Raw genomic sequence first — 23,745 nt, 5'->3', positions numbered from 1 at the left:
AAGGGCGCTGGGGCTGCGTGGGTGTATTTAAATGGCGCATGCTTCTTTGCCTGTGCGTGGATGGCGGCTGCACTGGCTGTTATGAGACACATAAAACTCCGCTCTGCCGGGGGATGGGGGTGGAGAACCACACAGAACTGTCTATCACCGCTTCCTGGGAGGAGTAAAGGGGGAAGGAGGCGGAGGGGGCGTGGTCCCCAGCAGGGGGGAGGCTGCGCGTCCTGACCGGGTCCCTCTGTACCGGCGTGGGTGGGGGAGGGGTGCGCACCCTTTCTGCCCAGGCTTTTTGCGGGTAATTCTGGCTGTATCTTTAGAGCTGTTCGTAACTCTGCCGTGCTTGTCGTAGGGGCAAAGGGACTTTGTGTGTATCCAATTCGTGCGCTGCAACAAAATGGCCCTTCAATCGCAACTACTGGTTTCTCGTCAGGATTCTAAAGCTCCAGCGCTGAAAAAATCCATAGAAAAAGAGGAGCGACGCCCTCCCTCCCCCATTAATTACTTACCTGTGGGGCTGGAGTAACGTGGGCTGGTGCAGCCGGTGCATATAAGGACTTGAATGCAGGGAAGGGGATCCGCCTCCAGACGCCAAAGAATGGGGGAGAAGCGCACGCGCCTCAGCAGTCTGCGGTGGCGGCTGGGTCGGGTTCGGCCACAGCCCCCCATATCCTGGTTGGCAGGTCTTTAAGGCCGATCACGGGGGCTGGCGTTGGGAAGGTTAGCCATAAGCAGGAAAGCTGAGAGGTGGGCTTCCTCTTGGCATCACCACACCCAGAACCTACCCTTGCCGCAATTCCCCACGGAAACGACCAAATTGAAACAAGAAGCTTGTTATCTGGGTGAAGTAGCTGAATGCTTCAGGTAACGCTGGGTAAGGCAGCACACACCACCTCAGGACCCTGGCTTTTCCCTTTCAGGAGGCGTTTCCGCGGTTGACCTCCCCAGATTGATGGAGAAAGTGGCTGGCAGGTTAAGATGAACACACAAGATGCATGGTGTGAGAGCGATTTCACTCCATTCGCTTTCTCATTCAAAGCCTGAACGTTTACAGCGGTATACATCACATTCTGTAGTCAAATGTGAGAAGTCACTTCCCCAGACCCCCACAAAGCCCTTCCTCTCCAGTCCTGGCCACGCGATATACATAGGAAGAAAGGCTAAAATTGAGCTTTTCCCCAAATACAGCAGTAATTTTGAAAGTATCACCTGCATCTCTGTTAAGACAAGAATTTACTTCTGGCCAAGTACACTGAGGATTTTTAATCGTGTGAATATCAGTTTTGGAATAAGGCTTTTGAATGAATATATGAATGGGAGCCAATGCAGTTATTTCAGCACGACGGCAGTACGTATAAGTCTAACAGCATTCGGTATGCGCTGTTGTGCTTATTATTGTATGTATGCATCATGAAACTTGAAAATTGTTCCAACATCCCAATGGCCACAACAGTTACTTAGGAGCTTTTGCCATTAAAGGGTCAAACGTTTAAACGTGTTACATTCAAAACACTCGATTTGCGCTCTCGTTTTCTAATAAAAGCATCCAGGTGCAGGTAGTAGCCAGCCAAGTAATGTCGAAATGATGTAAAAAAACTTACTATTTCTCATCATCGTTTTTATTTTTCCCTTCTTTGTGATCCCTTTTTTACCCTTAATCTAGATGACAAGTTAATGTATTATCTCAGTGTTGAAAGAAAAATAATTAAAGTACAAGTATTGAGATCTCTGGACAGACCTACTTTTAAAATTCCAAACTATGAAAGATGAAATTAAAAAAAACTTTTGAGAATGTTCATTTTATACCCCTTATTTTATTTGAACATTACAAATGAATCTTTCTTTCGGCGTTAGTAAACTGTTCAGGCCGTAAGGATGCTGGCACGGGCACTGAATTTTACCCGCGGGGACTAAGAGGGGAAAAGGTGCGAGGACGCTGACAGGATGCTGAGAATCAGGTGGAGGAGGGGGCTTCCAGGCTGCAGGAAATACCATAAAAGGAGAGATCACATTAGCCAAGGCGCCTCCCTCTGGAAAGGGAGGAACAACCGCCAAGCCTTGTGCATTGAAGTCGAATAGTGGTGACCAGACTGAAGAGAAAAGCAAGAGGTCAGGCACGTAGAGGTTTCCCTGCCTATTAAGGAACTTGAACATCATCCTTTAGGTCAAGTGTGTATCAAATTTCAGCCATTTCAGTACAAACTCCTAATTTATTTGCCATCTCTGTGTACCTCCTGTATGGTATTTATTTAGCATTTTTCTTTAAATCAACATTTTTTTTCTTATTTATTAAGGAAACATAAATCACTACTGCAAATGGAAAGCTAGCAACACTCCTAAAACATAGAAGGAAACCATTAATTATGATGGAAAATAGAGCAATATTATTAAATTCTAGCTAGCTATGATTAACTACCCCAGGCTTCTGGCATAGGGCCTACTCTTAGTTTGTTAAAAACAAGAATAGCAAAGCCCATAAAGACGTTCAAAATTTGACCAAAGTGAGTGTTTCCTCTTGGTGTGATCTGAAGGACTGAAAAACTTGGTATCATTTATATGAAGTTTGAAAGCCTGCAGAACGATGCGACAACACTGGAAATCCGTAAAGTTACTTGTGGAGCTACTACATTTTCTCTTTCCACAAATCCCTAGGTATAACAAAAAAGATAGTTTAAAAAATTCATTAGAGCTCTAGAAGACAAGGCAGTATCAGTGGTCCAGGAATTCAGAGGAATTCCTAATCATGTAAAGCAGGCAGGATTGAATTGCTAGTAGAGCCACAAACCAAAAGTGGTACGGGGCGGGACCAGGGTGAGAGTCGGGGCAGCTTCAAGCTCAAAGGCAGTGGCCGCAAGAAGCAGGCCCTTTCATCACGGTGAATGACCAAAGAATAACATTACTGCATCTGTCATTCACTCAACAAATACACATATGTCATTCTGTGCAAAACACACTACTAGGCTTTGGGGATTCGCCTTCACAGAGGCAAATAATAAACTTATAAATAAACAACCAGTAACTAAGATTATTTTAGATGGTGAGAATATGAAGAAAATTAAGAAGGGTAATGAGAATCAGCAGGTAGACATGTCCACCCCCAAAACCCTGACACTCAGTCCTTGTGACTAAGGGTCCTTGGGCCAAGGACACAGGGGTGTCACCCCAAGTTGCTGCTCACGGACTGCCAGGAGAAGTGAGACCACATACACATGCAGAAAGTAAACTCCCACATCCCCTGCCCTGCACTGTGCTCTGTCCTGCTCCCCTTCCCACCACAATCAGCAAAGCTCTACCCTCAGAATTAGAACTGGTCCCAGACAGGCAAATGAGACTTCCAAACACAAAGAGGAGCAGAAAAGCCCTAAATCACCATTCAATCCTCGAAATCCATTACTATGATAGAGAGGAACCAATTTCACTCATACAGATTGAACACCAAAAGTCATTGTTCCTATAGCAAAAAGAAGTTTTATAATATATATATTTTTATCCTCCCAGGGAAAATAGAGGATCTTACATTCATAAAGCCAAGTTATTGTGAAAACAAATCAGAATATGTTCACTGAAATTTTAAAAATGGATAGATTGAACAGTAATATTATAATGTAGATACTCTTCCAAACATTCATATATTAACATATTTAATATTTATACTCTTACAAAGTAGGCAGTCATTTTACAGCTAAGTAAACTGAAGAATGGAAAGATTAACTTACTCAAGGCAACACAGTAATAAATGACTGAACCAGGATTTGAACTCAAGCTCTTAATCACCATGCTATACTGATAGGCTGAACTGAAGATAAATTGGTACCCTAGAAGACTGAGCCCAGTGAGAGAAAAGCTTGCTAAGATTTTTGCTTATTTGGAAATACACAGATACTATATCTAAACATACAGAAAAATGTAAGTCAAGTGCGCATTATAAATATAAGGGTGCCACATAGGCAAATATAAACTGGATGTTTGAGTTGCAAACTACTTGAGTAGAAAAAAATGGAACAAGGATAGCTTGATGAATTCAGTAAAATGAGGAAGAGAAAAAAACAAACCAGAATGTAGTGTAAAGGACATATTTTTGGAGTGGTGGGACCACCCAACATCCATTCTGCTTTTGAATACTATGGTAGGTAGACTAATGGTCCCCCCCAAAGATATCAACATTCCAATCCCCAGAGCCTGCAAATATATTATCTTGCAGAATATTATGATTAATACACATGGTGTGGGGGTTCATGGGGAAGACAGTGTAGCACAGAGAAGACAAGTAGTGACTCTGTGGCACCTTACAACATTGATGGACAGTGACTTCAATGGGGTATGGGAGAGACTTGATAATATGGGTGAATGTAGTAACCACAATTTCATATGAAACCGTCATAAGAGTATATATCAATAATACCTTAAGAAAAAAATACAGAAACAAATAGTTATTTGACATACAAAAAAAAAAAACGAGGGACCTTGCAGATGTGATTAATTAGGCAATTTGAGATGGGGAGATTATCCTGGATTATCAGGGTGGCCCCAATGTAATCACAAGGGGAGGTGAAAGAGGCAGGTAGGAAAAGAGTCACTCGGAGGAAGTTATGACATGGAAGAAAGTCACTCAGCAATGCAACAATGCTGCCTTTGAAAATGAAGGAAGGGGGACAGAAACCAAGGATTGCAGGCAGCCTCTCTAGAAGTTGAAATGCAAGAAAACCAAGTCACTGCCAGAGCTTCCAGGACTACAGCCCTGTTGACACCTTGATTTTAGCCCAGGGACACCCCACTTGGACTTCTGGCCTCCAGACTGTATGGTAATAAATTTGTGTTGGTTAAAACCACTAAGTTTGCAGTAATCTGTCATAGCAGTGATAGAAACTAGTAAGACTTCCTATATTTATATTGCCTTTTGACTAATTGTCGCTCTCCCCTTGGTTACGGATTACTGGGGCTGTCATTCTCATTTTCTGCCCATTGGTAGCCAAAGGGTGAGTGCGTGTTTGAGTCAGCACAGCAGGAGGCCTCTTCACAGAGACCTGGGACTAAGAAGAATGACAATAAGACTGCAAACGAGTAGTAGCCATTCATTCCAGTTGTGGTGCCCAACCCATAAGGTTTACAAGTCCATTCCTCCTTCCTGTTTCTCAGAAGTTGCCATGTTTTCTCCACATTTTCAAGCTTGGTTCTCCGCAATAAAATCAAGCTATCTACTGCTGTGTCACAAATCACCTCAAAACTCAGTGAATCAAACAAGTATTTCATTAGCTCACAAATCTGTACTCTGGGCAGAGTGTGGAGGGGAAGGCTCTTTTGCTCCCCAGAATGTCACCTAGGGCTGGAGGACCCACTTCCAGAACGGCTCACTCACGCACCTAGCAGGTTCAGCGTTGGGCTACTGGCTGAGGGCTCGGCCAAGGCTGATGGCTGGGAGATTTAGTGCCTCTTCAGGTTGGTCTCTCCATGGACTGCTGGGGCTTCTTCATGTCATGCGTGCTGAGTTCCAATAAAAAGCATCGCCTGAAAACCAGACAAGCTGTGTTGCCTTTTATGATAGCCTCAGAAGTCACCTGGCTTCAATTCTGACATTTGTTACAAATCTACTAGATTCAAGAAGGAGACACATTTATCCTAATTTTTGAAGGGAGAAGTGTCTAAATCACACCGAAGAGGAGCATGTAGGATGGAAGATATTGTTGCATTATTTTTGGAAACTAGACCCTGCCACCTCCTTCCAGCTTTACTATCAATTCTCTGCTATCAGTACCTTTGCCTTTTGTTCACATTAACCAGACTTGATTTCTGCTGTTGCTTGCAACCAAAGAATAATGAAGCAAGCATAAGCACAAACATATCTGAATAAATATAAATGTTTAAATACCTTATTAAAAGACAAAAGTTCTCTGAGTGTGTAAATATAAAGCAAAACAACCCCAGTAAACAATCCTAGTAGGAATACACATGCTCTTCAAATATGCATGGGAAATTGATAAAATCTGACCAGGCCACAAGGGAAAGTTCGATCATTTCCAAAAGGCAACAATCACAGATACCACATTGTTAAATCATATTACCAAGAGGTTTCATGAGTCACAGATTTATCTAAGTAAGTTGGGTTTCCTTCGGCAGGAGGCCCACTTAAACTTACTTGTCTCTCACTTCACTTAAACTTACTCCCTGGGATCCAACCAGAAATTTATCATCATCTTAAGCAGATCTGCCTTAGAAAATAAAACTGATTTCCCATTGTCTAATTACACACACATCCTTCTAGCTTCCTGGTAGCTTTGGCTAATATTACCACTGTTTTCAGCCACACAGAGACTCCATTTCTGTCCATGGTAGCGTTCTTCTTTTCTAGTTGTTTTTCCTCTTACCCTGTCTTTCCTTTCCATGTCAGACTTCAAAGTGTTTAGGAGCCTGAAATTTTACATATTGTATTCCATACAGTGTGATCTCAGGTGAACAGCAGGGTCCCTAGGGTTGATCTGCCTGAAAGCAAATCCCAAAATAGAAAAAGTTGTTTTACAGTTCTCATTTCCTGTTTCAGATAGGTATCTTTTAACCTAGTTAGCCTTGAAATAATAATGCCAAGTGATTAAATGGGTTCAGAATAATTTTCCTAATTATCTAGCACCATTTAACCCCAAAGACAAACACAATACTTTACCTAAAATACCAGTATTACACTTTCCCCAAATACAGAATACTGTTGTTACTAAAAATTTGGCAAGTTCTCAAAACAGCATTTTGTTTTCATTCTTCAAGAAATGCCTAACAACAAATATGTATAGAAATTTCAATGTGCAGCTGTAATCCTTCAATATTTATTGTAGAAGTTTAATTATACTTTTTTTTGCAAGTTGTTTGATCTTAATTCCTAAAGCAGTTATAAGTTTAATTATATTCTAGCCAAATAATGGAGCTTGCTTTTCCCTCAATATTTTTAGGACCTAACCTAGTGTCTTGAAACAGTATGTATTCCATACATTTCTGTCCAAGGACCAAACATACTGTAATAGAAACAATGAAAAGACATCTATTCTGACCACCAGGGCCTGTCCAGACTATGTCAAAAGCCTGTGGTGCTTTGCTCCCTGCTGGCTTTCTCAGTTAGTTCCTACTCTCCGTACTTTTCTACAGAATTGTATCCTATTTAATTTTAGACTCTAAGCTCCCCTTACCCTATCACACACACACAAAAACAATCTTCAGTTTTTCATTTCCTGTCCACATATTTGAAAGGCATGAGGCGGCAGGTTAGCCCAGAGCGGGAAGCATGGAGGAGCCGCCCAGCTGGGTCTTTACATGACATCATAGGGTAGATGACGTTTTTATCAGACTTTTAAAGCTGGAAGGAACCTTAGAGATAACAGAGTCCAACCCTTTCATTTTACAGATAAGGAAACCAAGGTCCAGAGACACTGTGTGACATTCAGTGTCACAGAGTCAGCACAGGAAAGGGCTTTGGGGACTGAAGGCTTTGTGAAAAAAAATGATTTTTGAAAAGGCAAGGCTGTATTTACCTTTATTGTTTCCCCCCAGATTCCTTATCCACTGTTCCTTCTACTGTGCCATACTGCACTCCAGACATGTAAGGTACTATCTACTTGTGTTGTGCTTTTTATCTGAAGGAAACTGTACACAACTGATTGGATTTCCTTTAATGTGTAGGTGCTACTTTTTTCTGATGTTAGTATATCCAACCTTTCCAGCTTTCTTAAAATGGGTGCTAGCATGCTATATCTTTCTTCATCATCTCACTTTTAAACTATTTAGCCTTTATAGCTAAAGTGTGTCCTTGTAAATAACGTGTTCAGTGTTGCTTTTGTATTTCCTATTAAATATTCAGCCTTTTAAATTAGGGTGTTTAGAACATTCACGTTTAATGTTGTTATTGAATGGTTAGGTTTAAGTCCATCACCTTGCTATTTGTTTTCTATTTGTCCCATCTGTTGTTTATTTCCCCTTTCCACTTTTTCTGCTTTCTTTTGGCAGAAAAAATTAATGTACTAAATTTTAGGATCTCTGTTTTATCTCCTTTGTCAGCTTATTGGCTATAACTCTATTTTTTTATTTTGGTGGTTGCTTTAGGGTTAATAGTATGCATCATTAACTTACCACAGTCTCCCTTCAAGTGATTTGATAACATTTCATGTGCAGAATGAAAACCTAACAGTAGCACACTTACACTTTCTCCTCCTGGCCTTTATACAATTGTTGTTATGCATTTTATTTTATATATGTTGTAAACCCCACTACACAACAATTGTTGATATTTTTGTTTAAATGCCCAATTATTTTTAAGAGAGCTTTAAATAATAAGAAGTCTTATATAGTTACTCATGTACTTTCATTTTCATTGCTCTGCATTCCTTTATGTAGATGCACATTTCCATCTGGTATTTTCCAGAAGGAAATAAATGTAAGTCATTTAACATTTCTTAAAGTGCAGATTTGCCAATAATGAATTCTTTCAGCTTTTGTATAGCTAAAAAAGAACCTTTATTTGGCCTTCATTTCTGAAAGATATTTTTGTTAAGTGTGGAATTCTAGCTTGACAGGCTTTTTTCCTGTAATTTAAAGATGTAATTTACTTTCTTCTGGCTTTTATTATTTTTAACATGAAATCTCCAGATTTTGTTGCCTTTGGTCCTCTGCATATAACATGTCTTTTTTCTTCTGGCGGGCTATTTGTCAGAATTTCTCTTTATCACTGGCTTTGAGCAATTTTATTATGATGGGCTTTGGTGTGCTTTCTTTATTTTTCTTTCTTGTGCTTGCAGTTTGTTGAGCTTCTTGTATCTGTGGGTTTATAGTTTTCCTTAAATTTGGGGAAATTCAGTCTTGTTTCTTCAGACATTTCTTGCATCCCTCCCTTCTCCTTTGAGGGCTCCACTTAGTGGGTGCTGGGCTTCCTGCAGCTGTCTGGCAGCTCACCGATGCTCTTTTCATTTTTACTGACTCTTTTTTTTTTCTGTGTGTTTCATTTTGGATGATTTTTATTGCTATATTTCCAAGTTCAGTAATACTTTCTTCTGCAGTATCTAATCTGCAGTGCAGTTTCCATCTTAGACATTGTAATCTTAATCTCAAGGAGTTCTATTTTGGTCTCTTTTGTGTCCCAGATCTCTACTTAACTTTTTCAACATATAATGTATGAGGATGCCCACTCTCCCCACTTCTATTCGACATAGTACTGGAGGTCATAGCCACAGCAACCAGACAACACAAAGAAATAAAAGGCATCCAGATTGGTAAAGAAGAAGTTAAACTGTCCTTGTTTGCAGATGACATAATATTGTACATAAAAAACCCTAAAGACTCCACTCCAAAACTACTAGATCTAATATCTGAATTTAGCAAAGGTGAGGGATACAAAATTAAGACACAGAACCTGTGGCATTCCTATATACTAACAACGAACTAACAGAGAAAAATCAGGAAAACAATTCCATTCACAATTGCATCAAAAAGAATAAAATACCTAGGAATCAACCTAACCAAGGAAGTGAAAGACCTATACTCTCAAAACTGCAAGACACTCATGAGAGAAATTAAAGAAGATACCAATAAATGGAAACACATCCTGTGCTCATGGATAGGAAAAATTAATATTGTCAAAATGGCCATCCTGCCTAAAGGAATCAGTGCAATTCCTATCAAAATACCAACAGTACAGCAGCCCAGTTCGAAAAAGACAGATGCGCCCCCATGTTTATCACCGCACTATTTACAATAGCCAAGAAATGGAAGCAACCTAAGTGTCCATCAGTAGATGAATGGATAAAGAAGATGTGGTACATATACACAATGGCATATTATTCAGCCATAGGAAGAAAAGAAATACTACCATTTGCAACAACATGGATGGAGCTAGAGGGTCTTATGCTCAGTGAAATAAGCCAGGCGGAGAAAGACAAGTATCAAATGATTTCACTCATATGTGGAGCATAAGAACAAAGCAAAAACTGAAGGAACAAAACAGCAGCAGAATCACAGAACCCAAGAATGGACTAACAGTTACCAAAGGGAAAGGGACTGAGGAGGATGGGTGGGAAGGAAGGGATAAGGAGGGGGAAGAAAGGGGGCATTACGATTAGCATGTATAATTAGCATGTAGTGGGGGCATGGGGATGGCTGTGCAACACAGGGAAGAAAAGTAGTGATTCTACACTGATGGATAGTGACTGTAATGGGGTGTATGGGGGGGTACTTGGTGAAGTGGGGAGCCTAGTGAACATAATGTTCTTCATGTAATTGTAGATTAATGAAAAAAAAAATTGTACAAAGAAAGTAAAAAGGCTCACAAACACATGGAGGCTTAACAACATGCTTGTAAATAATCAATGGATCAATGACAAAATTAAAATAGAGATCAAGCAATACATGGAAACAAATGACAACGACAACACAAAGCCCCAACTTCTGTGGGACACAGCAAAAGCAGTCTTAAGAGGAAAGTATACAGCAATCCAGGCATATTTAAAGAAGGAAGAACAATCCCAAATGAACAGTGTAACGTCACAATTATTGAAACTGGAAAAAGAAGAACAAATGAGGCCTAAAGTCAGCAGAAAGAGGGACATAATAAAGATCAGAGAATAAATAAAATTGAGAAGAATAAAACAATAGAAAAAACAATGAAACCAAGAGCTGGTTCTTTGAGAAAATAAACAAAATAGATAAGCCTCTAGTCATACTTAATTAAGAGAAAAAGAGAATCAACACACATCAACAGAATCAGAAATGAGAAAGGAAAAATCACGACAGACCCCACAGAAATACAAAGAATTATTAGAGAATACTATGAAAACCTATATGCTAATAAGCTGGAAAACCTAGAAGAAATGGACTTCCTAGAAAAATACAACCTTCCAAGACTGACCAAGGAAGAAACACAAAATCTAAACAAACCAATTACCAGCAAAGAAATTGAATTGGTAATCAAAAAACTACCCAAGAACAAAACCCCCAGGCCAGATGGATTTACCTTGGAATTTTATCTGACATACAGAGAAGATATAATACCCATTCTCCTTAGAGTTTTTCAAAAAATAGAAGAGGGAATACTTCCAAACTCATTCTATGAAATCAACATCCCCCTAATACTAAAACCAGGCAAAGCCCCACCAAAAAAGAAAATTACAGACCAATATCCCTGATGAACGTAGATGCAAAAATACTCAACAAAATTATTGGCAAACTGAATTCAAAAATACATCAAAAGGATCGTACACCATGACCAAGTGGGATTCATCTCAAGCATGCACGGATGGTACAACAATCGAAAAATCCATCAACATAATCCACCACATAAATAAAAAGGACAAAAACCACATCATCATCTCCATAGATGCTGAAAAAGCATTCGACAAAATTCAACATCCATTCATGATAAAAACTCTCAATAAAATGAGCATAGAGGGCAAGTACCTCAACATAATAAAGGCCATATATGATAAACCCACAGTCAACATCATACTGAACAGTGAGAGGCTGAAAGCTTTTCCTCTGAGATCGGGAACAAGACAGGGATGCCTACTCTCCCCACTGTTACTCAACATAGTACTGGAGGTCCTAGCCATAGCAATTAGACAAACAAAGAAATACAAGGAATCCAGATTGGTAAAGAAGTTAAACTGTCACTATTTGCAGATGACATGATATTGTACATAAAAAACCCTAAGGACTTCACTCCAAACCTACTAGAACTAATACGGAACTCAGCAAAGTTGCAGGATACAAAATTAACACTCAGAAATCTGTGGCTTTCCTATACACTAACAATGAACTAATAGAAAGAGAAATCAGGGAAACAATTCCATTCACAATGGCATCAAAAAGAATAAAATACCTAGGAATAAACCTAACCAAGGAAGTGAAAGACCTATACCCTGAAAACTATAAGACATTCTTAAGAGAAATTAAAGAGGACACTAACAAATGGAAACTCATCCCATGCTCTTGGCTAGGAAGAATTAATATAGCCAAAATGGCCATCCTACCCAAAACAATATACACATTCAATGCAATCCCTGTCAAATTACCAACAGCATTCTTCAACGAACTGGAACAAATAGTTCAAAAATTCATATGGAAACACCAAAGACCCTGAACAGCCAAAGCAATCCTGAGAAGGAAGAATAAAGTTGGGGGGGGGATTTCGCTCCCCAACTTCAAGCTCTACTACAAATCCACAGTAATCAAGACAATTTGGTACTGGCACAAGAACAGAGCCACAGACCAGTGGAACAGAACAGAGACTCCAAACATTGACCCAAACATATATGGTCAATTAATATACGATAAAGGAGCCATGGACATACAATGGGGAAAGGACAGTCTCTTCAACAGATGGTGCTGGCAAAACTGGACAGCTACATGTAAGAGAATGAAACTGGATTACTGTCTAACCCCATACACAAACGTAAACTCGAAATGGATCAAAGACCTGAATGTAAGCCATAAAACCATAAAACTCTTAGAAAAAAACATAGGCAAAAATCTTTTGGACATAAACATGAGTGACTTCTTCATGAACCTGTCTCCCCGGGCAAGGGAAACAAAAGCAAAAATGAACAAGTGGGACTATAAAAAGCTGAAAAGCTTCTGTACAGCAAAGGACACCATCAATAGAACAAAAAGGTAAATGACAGATCCGATAAAGGGTTGACATCCAAAATATATAAAGAGCTCACACACCTCATCAAACAAAAAGCAAATAATCCAATTAAAAAATGGGCAGAGGAGCTGGACAGTTCTCCAAAGAAGAAATTCAGATGGCCAACAGACACATGAAAAGATGCTCCACATTGCTAGTTATCAGAGAAATGCAAATTAAAACCACAATGACATATCACCTCACACCAGTAAAGATCACCACCATCCAGAAGACAGACAACAACAAATGTTGGCGAGGTTGTGGAGAAATGGGAACCCTCCTACACTGCTGGTGGGAATGTAAATTAGTTCAACCATTGTAGAAAGCAGTATGGAGGTTCCTCAAAAAGCTCAAAATAGAAATATCATTTGACTCAGGAATTCCACTTCTAGAAATTTACCCTAAGAATGCAGCAGCCCAGTTTGTAAAAGACAGATGCACTCCTATGTTTATTGCACCACTATTTACAATAGCCAAGAAATGGAAGCAACCTAAGTGTCCATCAGTAGATGAATGGATAAAGAAGATGTGGTACATATACACAATGGAATATTATTCAGCCATAAGAAGAAAACACATCCTACCATTTGCAACAACATGGATGGAGCTAGAGGGTATTATGCTCAGCGAAATAAGCCAGATGGAGAAAGACGAATACCAAATGACTTCACTCATATGTGGAGTATAAGAACACAGAAAATCTGAAGGAACAAAACAGCAGCAGAATCACAGAACCCGAGAATGGACAGTTGCCAAAGGGAAAGGGACTGGGGAGGATGGGTGGGCAGGGAGGGATAAGGGCGGGGAAAAAGAAAGGGGGCATTACGATTAGCATGTATAATGTGGGGGGGGGCACCGGGAGGGCTGTGCAACACAGACAAGTAGTGAGTCTACAGCATCTTAATAAGCTGATGGATAGTGACTGTAAATTGGGTTTTTAGGGGGTACTTGGTGAAGGGGGGAGTCTAGTAAACATAATGTTCTTCATGTAATTATAGATTAATGATAACAAAAAAAAGAAAAAACAGGAAAGAAATACTGAGAAGGATGTCAAAAAATAGGAATTCTTTAATCTGGAAAGAAAAGTAAAAGGGAGCTGCAATGGGAAGCAGTAGAGCAGTTTCTTGAAAACTAAAAATGGAATTTGCGTAAGCAGTTAAGGAAGTTCATGTGTATCCCCCTAAATTCACATGTTGTAATCAAACGTCCAGTTTGGAAGTGGAACATCTGGGAGGTAGGGAGGCATGAGGATGGAGTCCCCACAGATGGCAGCAGTGCCGTCACAGCGAGGGGGCAGAGCACGAGCCCCCCCCTCTCTCTTTCTCCCACGAGAAGACGCGAGGAGTCAGCAGCCCCAATTAGAAGGGCACCCTGCTGGCACCCTATCTTGGATTTCCCATCCCCAGAATGGTGAGAAACAAATGTGACAAATGTCCTAAGACACCCAGTTTTTGGTATTTTGCTGTAACATTATGACTGACTAAGACACAAATTGGTACCGAGGAGTGGGTGCTGCTCTAAGAAATACTGAAAATGTGCAAGAGGCTTTAAACGGGGTCATCGGCCAAGACTGGACGTTTTGAGGTGCATGCTTTATGCTGAGGCTTACGAAGGCAAACTTAAATGTGCTTCTGGAGATGGCTCAGAGAGGAAAGGAGAGAGGTGTAGAGAAAGCATCCCTCTTCTTAGAGTATGTATCTAATTGTGTATCAAATGGTGGTAATACAGTAAAGTCCATTCTGATGCACTCACAGAAGGAAATGAGAAGTACTTTATTGTACAAGGCAGAAAAGGCAAGCCTCGCTGCACAGTGGCAAGGAACCCGGCTGACTCGTGTTCATGTTCCAGAGTTCAGCAAAAGACAGAAATTATAAGCAATGAAATGGCATATTTAGCTGAGGAGACTTCTAAGCCAAGGGTTTTAGTAGAGGTTGGTTTCTCCAACTGCTAGTTGTTAAATGTGATGAGGGAAATAACTTGAAGATAGTTATGAGGCAAAGAGCAACATCAAAATTTGGAAATCCTCAGCCTAACGTATTGCAGAAACATGAGGACCATGCGCAGAGAGCACTAAGGCGGGGGCCGAGGTACTGCTTGGTCACTAGGGGTGTGAACTACAGGCCTCAGTAAGCTACACCAAAAGGAAAACTGTCAGTTGGAACTAAAGGGAAAGGGGAGAGAAAAGAAAGATTGAACTTTACAAGACAGGACCACTGAGATACTTGCCTGCAAACTTGCTCTCTTCGTCGGCACAAAGAATGACCCGAAAGGCAAGTCAGCGGCCATCAGGGCTTCCTGGCCAGTTTCAAAGTGCAGGGCACTGCCTCACACTCAACATGCCAGATGCCTCCCCGAAGAACTGTGGGCCATCAACCCCAGCCCAGGAGAACCCAGAGTGTGGCAGAACCCCACACACTCGGTCCGGAAGTAGGTCTGCTGTCCAGCAGGTCTGGAGGGCAGAACACGAAGTAAAAAGGATTGTTCTCTAGCCTTAAACCTCACGGACTTTTCCATGCTGGGGTTCGGACCTGCCTGGGGGCCATAAATGTGTCCTTCTCTCTGCTTCTCCCTCGTCCAACAGGAATACCGATTCTCTGCCTTTTCTACCCCTGGGTTTGGGAAAGCAGATAATTTCCTCATTTTCCAAGTTTACACCTTCCATGGACTTTGCCACAGGATGAATCAGTTTATCAGGAAAGGGACATGCTGTGGCATTTTTAGAATCCTAGCTCCAGGTTCAGGTGAGTAGAGAAAGGACATTTCAGACAGGTCTAGAAAACTATTTCACAAACTCTTGCAATCACCTGCCGCCTGAATGCACAGGGAACAGTGAGATATCTAGTATCTTTCAAGAACTACTGAATGAAAAGCAGAGAGGTAGCAAACAGAAAAGTGGCTACTGGAAAGCACAGCACAGGGCTTTACACATATTTATCTCAGACGTGTCATTTGAAAAAGGAGTAAAGTGAAAGTGCAGATGCCATATTACTAAGCTCTCTTATGTCTGAGTGGAAGGGGCACACTGCGAGGGTTCCTTGGAGGCAAACCAGAGAAAGGGCAGAGATACCCAATCCCCACTTCTGCAGGAACGCCATCCTCACCCAGGGACACCAGGTTCCTGTAGTTCTCCAGCATCACGTCTCGGTGCGAGGCCCACTGAGCAGGGTCCAGGCATTTCCACTCCTCCTGGGAGATCTGATGGCCACATTCCTGAAGGTCAACCGTCCCTGAAATGAAAACACAGTTCATGAAGGGGCATGAGGAGAGATCCTCACACTAAATGAGGAGACAGAGGTGTCGGGGGAGATGTGGATGAACTGTATGTTCTGACAGATCCACATGTAGGAATTCTGAGTAAGTTATGTGGCTCTAACATTAATACATTATGCTTTTCCCTAGGATGTGCTCCTCATCTGTACACTTCTCAATCTGGGGGACAATACATGAAACACACAAATACAAATTCAACACTGGGTGCACTATATCTAAGTGTCAGATACTACGTTCTTCATGAGTGATGTCCCATATGTAGAAGAAGTAAATCAGGAGACATGTCCTCAGAGACGACACAGTCGACAGAGCCTTTAAAGAAAAGTAGGAACCTAAACATGGCAATGACAGCAAGAGCAGAGGCTTAAAGGCTTTAACGCTTCTATCATGCTGGGCGCTACTCAATGCTTTACATGTACTAACGTTATCAGCATTAATAGTTCATCTGAGGAAGTTCTGTGCCCATCTTATGTTACAGAGGTAAAACAGTGTCACAGCCACTGTGAGGAACTGGCCTCTGGTCCAACAGCTAAGAAATAACACAGCAAGCGCCTGAACTCAGGTGGTCGACCTTTACAATTAAACAGAAAGAATCCAACAGCTAAGTAACAGAGCACTAAAGTACCCGGACAGAGGGTCCTCCACCGGGACACTGGAAATAATGCCAAGGTTAACTACATGGGACTGCAGAAAAGGAAATTATATATGCACACATACGCATGCAAAAAGTACATTTAAATAATTAACAGGACAGTGGAAGAAATAGGTATAAGGCCAAGGAACATACTGAAGATAATTATATCTATATATATATCCATATATATATCCATTGCTAAAAATATAAACTTGTTTACCATAAGGTGTCTTTTAAAACAACAATGGTCTTACACATCTATGTACTTGTACATGTACCTACAAATACACCAATTACCTGCCGTGGGAAAAGGTGCATCTCGACTAATTTTTGGATTGTTTTTTTTTCATCAACATTTTTTATGTATGTATTTCACCACCTTTGGGACAATGAAAATAAATCAATGGTACTTATTTCAGTTTGTCAACATCATTCAGTAGGAGGACAAGGGGAAAGTACAAGGAAAAAAACTGACAATACTTTATTCCCTATAAAATACCCATATACAAATATGTAATTTTATCCACTCAAATTTCAATATGTAGCCATTAAACAAAGCCAAATAGACTGTTTACTGCACTAATAATGACTCGAGCTTTGGAAGTTATCAGCTTTACACATTACATTACAGCTCATTAAGAAAAAAAAAAAGACCAAAAAATGAACACTAGAAACAACTACTGAATAATCGAAAAATCATGAAGAAAGGATATTGGGGAAAAAAACTGTTACTACACTAGACTAGAAATTTCAACAAACGCCATGATCTCTACAACACTGGGTGCTTTTCTTCTGAAATGAAGGTGGAGAAAAGGGCACTGCCCAGGGCTCCTGCCATTCACCACTGTCCAGGCAAACTAGACGCACGACTCTCAGGACAGGGAGAGGCTCAAAAGGAAAGAGGGAAAGATCCTCGATGCCACTGGGACGCTCCAGACAGCAGCAGCAGCCGTATCAGGGCACAGCAAAGAGGCCAAATGGGAGATGTCCCAAGAGACAAAGGACAGTAGAATGGCAAGAGGGACCATTCCCAGGAAGATGCAGCCATTACGAACATGCCCGCACTCTCACACCGATGAAGCAAACACTGAAGGGACAGAGAAACAGCATCACAGAAACAGTATGAGGGCCAACACCCCAGTGTTAATATGGACAGAACAACCAGCCAGACGGGCAAGGAGGAGCCCGAGGACTCATACAGCTCCACAGCCCCACGGGCCCAACAGCCGGGAAGGACACCCCCCCGCAGCTGCAGGGCACCTTCTACACAAGCACACGTGGGACATTCTGCAGGACAGACCACATGTTATGACACAAAACAAAGCAGAAATATCCAAAGATTGAAATAATAATATGTATCTTCTCTATCCACAGTGAAGCTAGAAACAGATAGCAGAGGGAAAACAGACAACTCGACAACATGTGGAAATATTACACCTCATGTTTAGACAATAAATGGGTCAAAGAAGAAATCACATGGATTTTTAAAACTATCAAGATAAAAATAGAAATACAACACAGCGAACTCGGGAGACGTAGTGGCGGCAGCACTGAGGAGGATGCCTGCAGTGGTAAGTCTTACATTACAGAAAAGGAGTGGTCTCCAATCAGAAATAGGATTTTATACCTCAAGAAATCAGAAAAATAACAAACTGCACCAAAATTTAGCAGAAGGACTAAGATCAGAGCAGGGAGAAATGAAATGGAATAGGAAAACTACCTAAAAATCAAGAGACCAAGAACAGGTTTTCTGAAAGATTTAGAAATTGACAAACATTTTGCTAGGCTGAGAGAGAGAGAGAGGGAGAGAGAGAGAGAAAACCAGCCCTCAAGTAAATCAGAAATGAAAGGGGGACGCTGCAACAGGTATCACAGAAATGTTGAAAAAGGTCTACAAGAAAGTACTATGAGCAATTATATGGCAAGAAATTACATATCCTAGAAAATACGGGTACATTCAGAGTAACATACAACCTCATAGACCGCATCACCGAATAATCAAGAAAATGTGAACAGTTACAACTAGAGAGTCAAGCAGTCCTCAGAAACCTCCAACACACACCCAGGACCAGAAGGCTTCCCCAGGAGCCCACCAAATACTTACAGAAGAATAAACACGAATTCTGCTATAAATCTTCAGAAACACTTGTATGGAATCGCATGATTCTGATACCGAACCCAGAAAAAGACACAGGAAGAAAAGTAGAGACCGATATTCCTGAAGAACATCGATGCAAAAATCCTTAACATATGAGCAAATGAAACTCAACAGCACATTCAATCCAGTACAGACCACAAGTGGAATTATTCCTGTACGGCTAGGAATATTCAACATACAAAAACCACTCAATGTTAATGCGCTCGATTAATAGGAAGGAAGGGAAAAGAAACACACAATCATCTCAGTTAATGGGGAAAAAGTCATTGACAACGTTTGACAAACTCTGAAGATAAACACTGAAGGAACCAGGAATAGTAAACACGAGGTCCCTGTATGAAAGACACACATAGAACAGTGAGATGGGAAGCTTTCCTTCAAGCTCGGGGAGCGGCCCAGGATGCACCCGGCCCGGAGTACCGTGCAAAGTGCTGAACTACCCTAAGTCTCAGCCAGGTCATTACCACGCACACGACCAGGAGCCATCCGTGCTGGAAAGGTGGACGCCACAGTTTAAAATCCATGATAGAATCCCACACCCTCTATCTCTGATGGTGTTTCCCAATCATTAAGATTTTGAGCCAGTGACTCACATGTCCAGCTTCAAATACATTCAAAATCAGGCACAAAAGATTGCCCCTTTTTGGTCTCCTTTCCCACAACTTACCACATATTTATGAACATTAGTATGTGGCTTCCCCCTGGAGCTTCTTTCATCCGGGCTACGGAGAGCTGACAGTGCATTCAGGCGCAGCCCCGGATGCGTCCCTGCTGCCCACCCACCCCGACACCCCGTCCCCTGAACACGGTGGGAAGCCCTGCCCAGGACAATGCCCAGGGAGCCCCCGCACAGGCCCCATGTCACTAGGTTAGCTGACATGGAACCTAAGTGGGGATGAGAGGTGCTGAGGGGCGAGTGGAGTGACCAGGGGTCACGCAGTCAGGGTCAGAGCTCAGCGAGACCCAGGAAGGGCCCCTCAGGAGGGAGAGACAGAAATTCACCCAAAGGGTAGGGACTTTACCTGAGGAACAGCCATTCCCGGCTCCTTCTCTGCCGTCCTCCTCCTCTTTTTCCGGACTCTGGCCTCAGGGAACATGAGTCTTTCTTAGAAGCCAATCCTGAAGGTAGTAAACATGCCAGTTTAATGCTTAGAGTCATCGCATTCCCTTCCTTCACCACAACCACATGGGGGGACCTCCCAGTGTGGTAAGGACGGTCCCTGCTGCCCACTGCTCAGGAGGGACTTGCGGACAGAAGCCTCCTTAGGCCAACCAGTGAGTTCCCCCACCATCTCTTCAGATCCCGCCTTCCTGGGAAGCCCTTGCACACTCTGCACCAAAAACCTACGCATCAATAAAGGTGAATTAAAAAGAAATCTGCTCAGAGCTTACAACTAACTCTCTTTCAATATTTTGCACACGTATAGCTATGTTTTTGCAATTCTGTATTTTTAAAATATTTTAACAATTATTTCCTGGAAATGGAGTTAAGTGTTACTATCAGCATGAAAATCTTTATATAGTGTCACCTGACCAGAGGTTCTCCTTCCAGGTGGTGAGACGGGACCAGCCTTAACGTATGTCATCTGTGTGCAGCAGTGAGCACCAGGGCGCTGAGCCTCCTCTCCTGAGGCTGGGGGTGGCTGCAGGGAGGGGTGTCAGGCCTCCATGGGGTGTGATCAAGGCCGGGTCTGTGACCTGAAAAGAGGTGTGGGGACAGCCAGGGTCCCCACTGCTGCAGTTTGTGCATCAACGTTTTCTTTTAATGATGGGAGAACAGAGTGCATAGAAGACCTGTGTTTGTGGGTTCTTTGTGTGTTTCAGATGCACATGCTACCATTTGTGGCTGCTGACCGAAGTAACATCCTCGAGTCAGGATTACACATCCAGGTTCTCACCCTGATACCAACACTTAATTCCTTTCCAGAAAGTTATTGTGAAATGTTTCTAAAATGCAGAATTGTGAAAAAGTGACTGCAGGTGTGCACAACACTGAACGAGTAAGTTGTAGAAATAAGTTCTGAACATATTTTCTTGGCATTTCAGTTTTATAGATGGGTGTGGTTTTGTTTTGAGAATATTGCTGCACCAGACATAGTTGGGCTCTTGCACAGAGCTTTCAAGTCAATCGGCACATCTTCAACACTGCAGAAAAAAGACGAGAGGCCAGCGGGGAACAACTACTCTGAGGTGATAGCTCACTATATTAATAAATCACATAAAAGGGAAGAAAACTGAGTACTACAAAACTGGTTAAATTAGTCTTTGACTCTTAAAACATCACTGACATCCCTACCAACTACCCAATCCAATCAAACAGTCTAAAATTATTAACTGGTGACCAAAGAACACGTCCAAGACAGAAGATATAGGGGTCAAAGCCTGCAGGCCTGACTTAAACCACAAACAAGTTGAAAAAGGAAATGATGACTAAGTTTTTCAAGTCTAAGTCATTTTGATGTCAAAAGTAAATCTTAGAATATATCATATTCATAACAGAATGACATGAGTTCATTAAAGGCCACCAAAACTTATTTGGGAGTCATAAGTAAGTAGAAAATGAAAGAACTAACATTTATCTCAAACTACAAAATTTTGAATTAAATGTTAAGTGTCTATATATATATGTACATATATAAAATTCCATTACAAAGAAACTAAAAAACAAAGCAGACATTTTACTGTACCCTTAAAAAGAGCACCGTATAGTGACAGTCGTTTCGTCCACACTTGTCTTACCCAGCCTCTAACCCACACCAGGTAAACGGAAGGGGGTGACCCACCACTGACGAAGTCGGGTCACTGCCCTCAGGCTAAAAGAAGTTGCAAATGTAAGCTATTTTCTGACATAGAATATAAATTGCCCAAGCCTATTAGAAGTTTTGTAATTCTCAGTGTTATCTCTACCACTGAAACGAATTTTAGATGTATTTTTAAAGCTACCAATGTATCACAACTTAATCACTGAGCAATCATCAGGATCCAGAGCCTCAACACCACGGCCCCGTCAGCCTCCACCCCTGCCTCTCTAATGTTGTGTTACCATCTTTTATTTTGTATATCCACCTCCCTATTTCTATTTCTCTTTGATTTTGTGTTTTTCCGCTGGGTTGCTGCTCTTTCAATTGCCCTCCCCTCTCCGGCCGTCCTCCCTTCGGTGCCTTCTCTCACCCCTGCTCCGCGCACTGCAACTGGTCCCCCTCCCGCTGCCCCTTCTCCCCGGCCTTCCTCACGGTCCCCGCTCTTCCCGCATTCCCGCCCTCCGCCCGCCCTCTTACACTCTCCAGCGCAGTCACTCCCCTGCCCTCCCGCGCGGTCACGCGCCCCCCGTCCCCTCTGCGGCACCCCCGGCGGCTCTGCCTCCCTCCTCCGCCCTGGTCCTCTCAGGCCCAGCACCACGCCGCCCTGCGGCCACGGCTCCCAGCCCGCACCCTCCCCGGACTCCCCCCCGAGCGCCTCCCCGCCGCCCCCCAAGGGTCTCCCTCCCCGGGGGCTCACCTCCACCCGGAGGTCCCGCTGGCCTCTAAGCCTCCCCGGCTCCGCCGCCTGCTCCTTCCCGGGCTCGCCCGTCCTCTCCGTGCGCCTGCTCTCCCGCAGCCTCCCGGCCTCCGCACTCGTCCCGCTTCTGTCCCCGCCGCGCCGGCCCGGCCTCGCCCCAGCGCCGTCGTCCGCGAGCCCAGGGGCGCGGCGGCACCGGGCGCCGGCCTCCCGGGAGAGCACGTTCACCCGTCGGCGGAATCCGAGGCTCGAGCCCGGGCGTCCCAGGCGTCCCGGCTCACCTCCCGCACTGCGGTCCGTGGAGGAGGCGCCTCGCTGGGGCGGCCTGGGGGGCAGAGGGCCCGGCCCCAGGCCGCGGGGAGGCGGCGGTCGGCCGGAGGGGCCAGCAAGAGACCGGTGGGCGCGGTTGGGCGGCCGGCGCTGCGCTTCGGCGTCCGCACAGCCCGTGGTGGAGGGTCACCAGGTGCGGGAGGTCTGAGACGCCAGGGAGGGGCTTCAGGCAGGTAAACGACAGAAAAAGCTCGTGGAAGCGAGGCCAGGGGTGGGGCCCGGCCTCACGGGGACTGTGAACCGTGAGGGGTACGAGCGGGCGCCCGCAGCGACGTCGGAGGTACCACGGTAGTGGGCGGGGAACAGTCCGAAGAGACCCCAGACCTGGTGCGGGACGGAAGGCGGCGTGACTCACGCTCTTCGGGGCCGCCGCCGCCTCGCGCTGGGCGCTTCCGGGTCTGCGGGGACCTGCGCGAGGCAGAAAGAGGCGGGTCCGGACTGCGCATGACGGCGGGCGGGTCAACCCCGCCCCCTGCTGGCAGGTCCCTTGTTCACTAGCCTATTTTCATTTTTTCGTCAAGGGCTGCATCCTACGTATCTCTAAGTTTCTGACAGTTTAAGATAAAATGTTACAGAGTCACGCAGAAGATCAAGGCCTAGCTTGGATACCCAGAAAATGAACTAAGATACGATATGAGGAGGAGCTTCCGGCATCAGCACTCTCTGGAGGACTCGTGCGGGGGGATGATCATCAAAAAGCCTCCACAGGGATCCGGGCGATGCTGCGGTTGTGGCTGCGTCCACCCCACCGTTTCCTGGACTTGCCATTGGAATGAGGAGGGAGATGTCTAGGCTGGCATGTGCATACAGTGAGACAACGAATTTGACCGGATCTGTACTGTTGGAACTCAACCAGGAGTTGGGAGGGGTGCAAGTTGTAGCACTCCAAAATCTTATGACCATAGACTATCTACGGTTAAAAGAACATATGGGAGGTGAACAGATCCCAGAAATGGGCTGCTTTAATTTGTCTGATTTTTCTCAGACTGTTCAAGTACAGTTGGACAATATCCATCATATCATAGACAAATTTTCACAAATGCCTAGGGTGCCTAAATGGTTTTCTTGGCTTCACTGTAGATGGATGGTAATTATAGATTTGCTTTGTTTATGTCACTGTATTCCTATTATGTTAATATGTGTGTGCAAATTAGTTAGTAGTTTAAAACCTATACATACTTAAGGTACTCTACAAGAAGATATGTCAAAGAA

General features: G+C 43.2%; 1 long non-coding RNA gene across 5 annotated transcripts in view; it reads right to left on the bottom strand.

Moving 5' to 3' along the window:
* Positions 1-22,988, bottom strand: part of LOC108408850 (uncharacterized) — a 67,637-nt gene extending 44,649 nt beyond the window's left edge. Inside the window, exons 1-4 of one of the 5 annotated variants that reach the window (XR_012126668.1) lie at positions 22,204-22,985; positions 19,728-19,824; positions 15,745-15,870; positions 1,789-5,499 (exon numbers count right to left, since the gene is read on the bottom strand). This is a non-coding gene — a long non-coding RNA (uncharacterized lncRNA). Of the gene's footprint in view, positions 1-1,788; positions 5,500-14,394; positions 15,093-15,744; positions 15,871-19,727; positions 19,825-22,203 lie in introns of those variants that run through there. The other 4 variants (XR_012126667.1, XR_012126670.1, XR_012126671.1 and 1 more) reach the window with 4 other exon arrangements.
* Between the last annotated feature and the right edge of the window lie 757 nt (positions 22,989-23,745).

This window comes from Manis javanica, chromosome 17 (genome assembly GCF_040802235.1).
Source record: "Manis javanica isolate MJ-LG chromosome 17, MJ_LKY, whole genome shotgun sequence".
NCBI lineage: Eukaryota > Metazoa > Chordata > Mammalia > Pholidota > Manidae > Manis > Manis javanica.
Note: the sequence above shows the minus strand (reverse complement) of the source record. Positions and strands in the feature narration are given on the sequence as shown.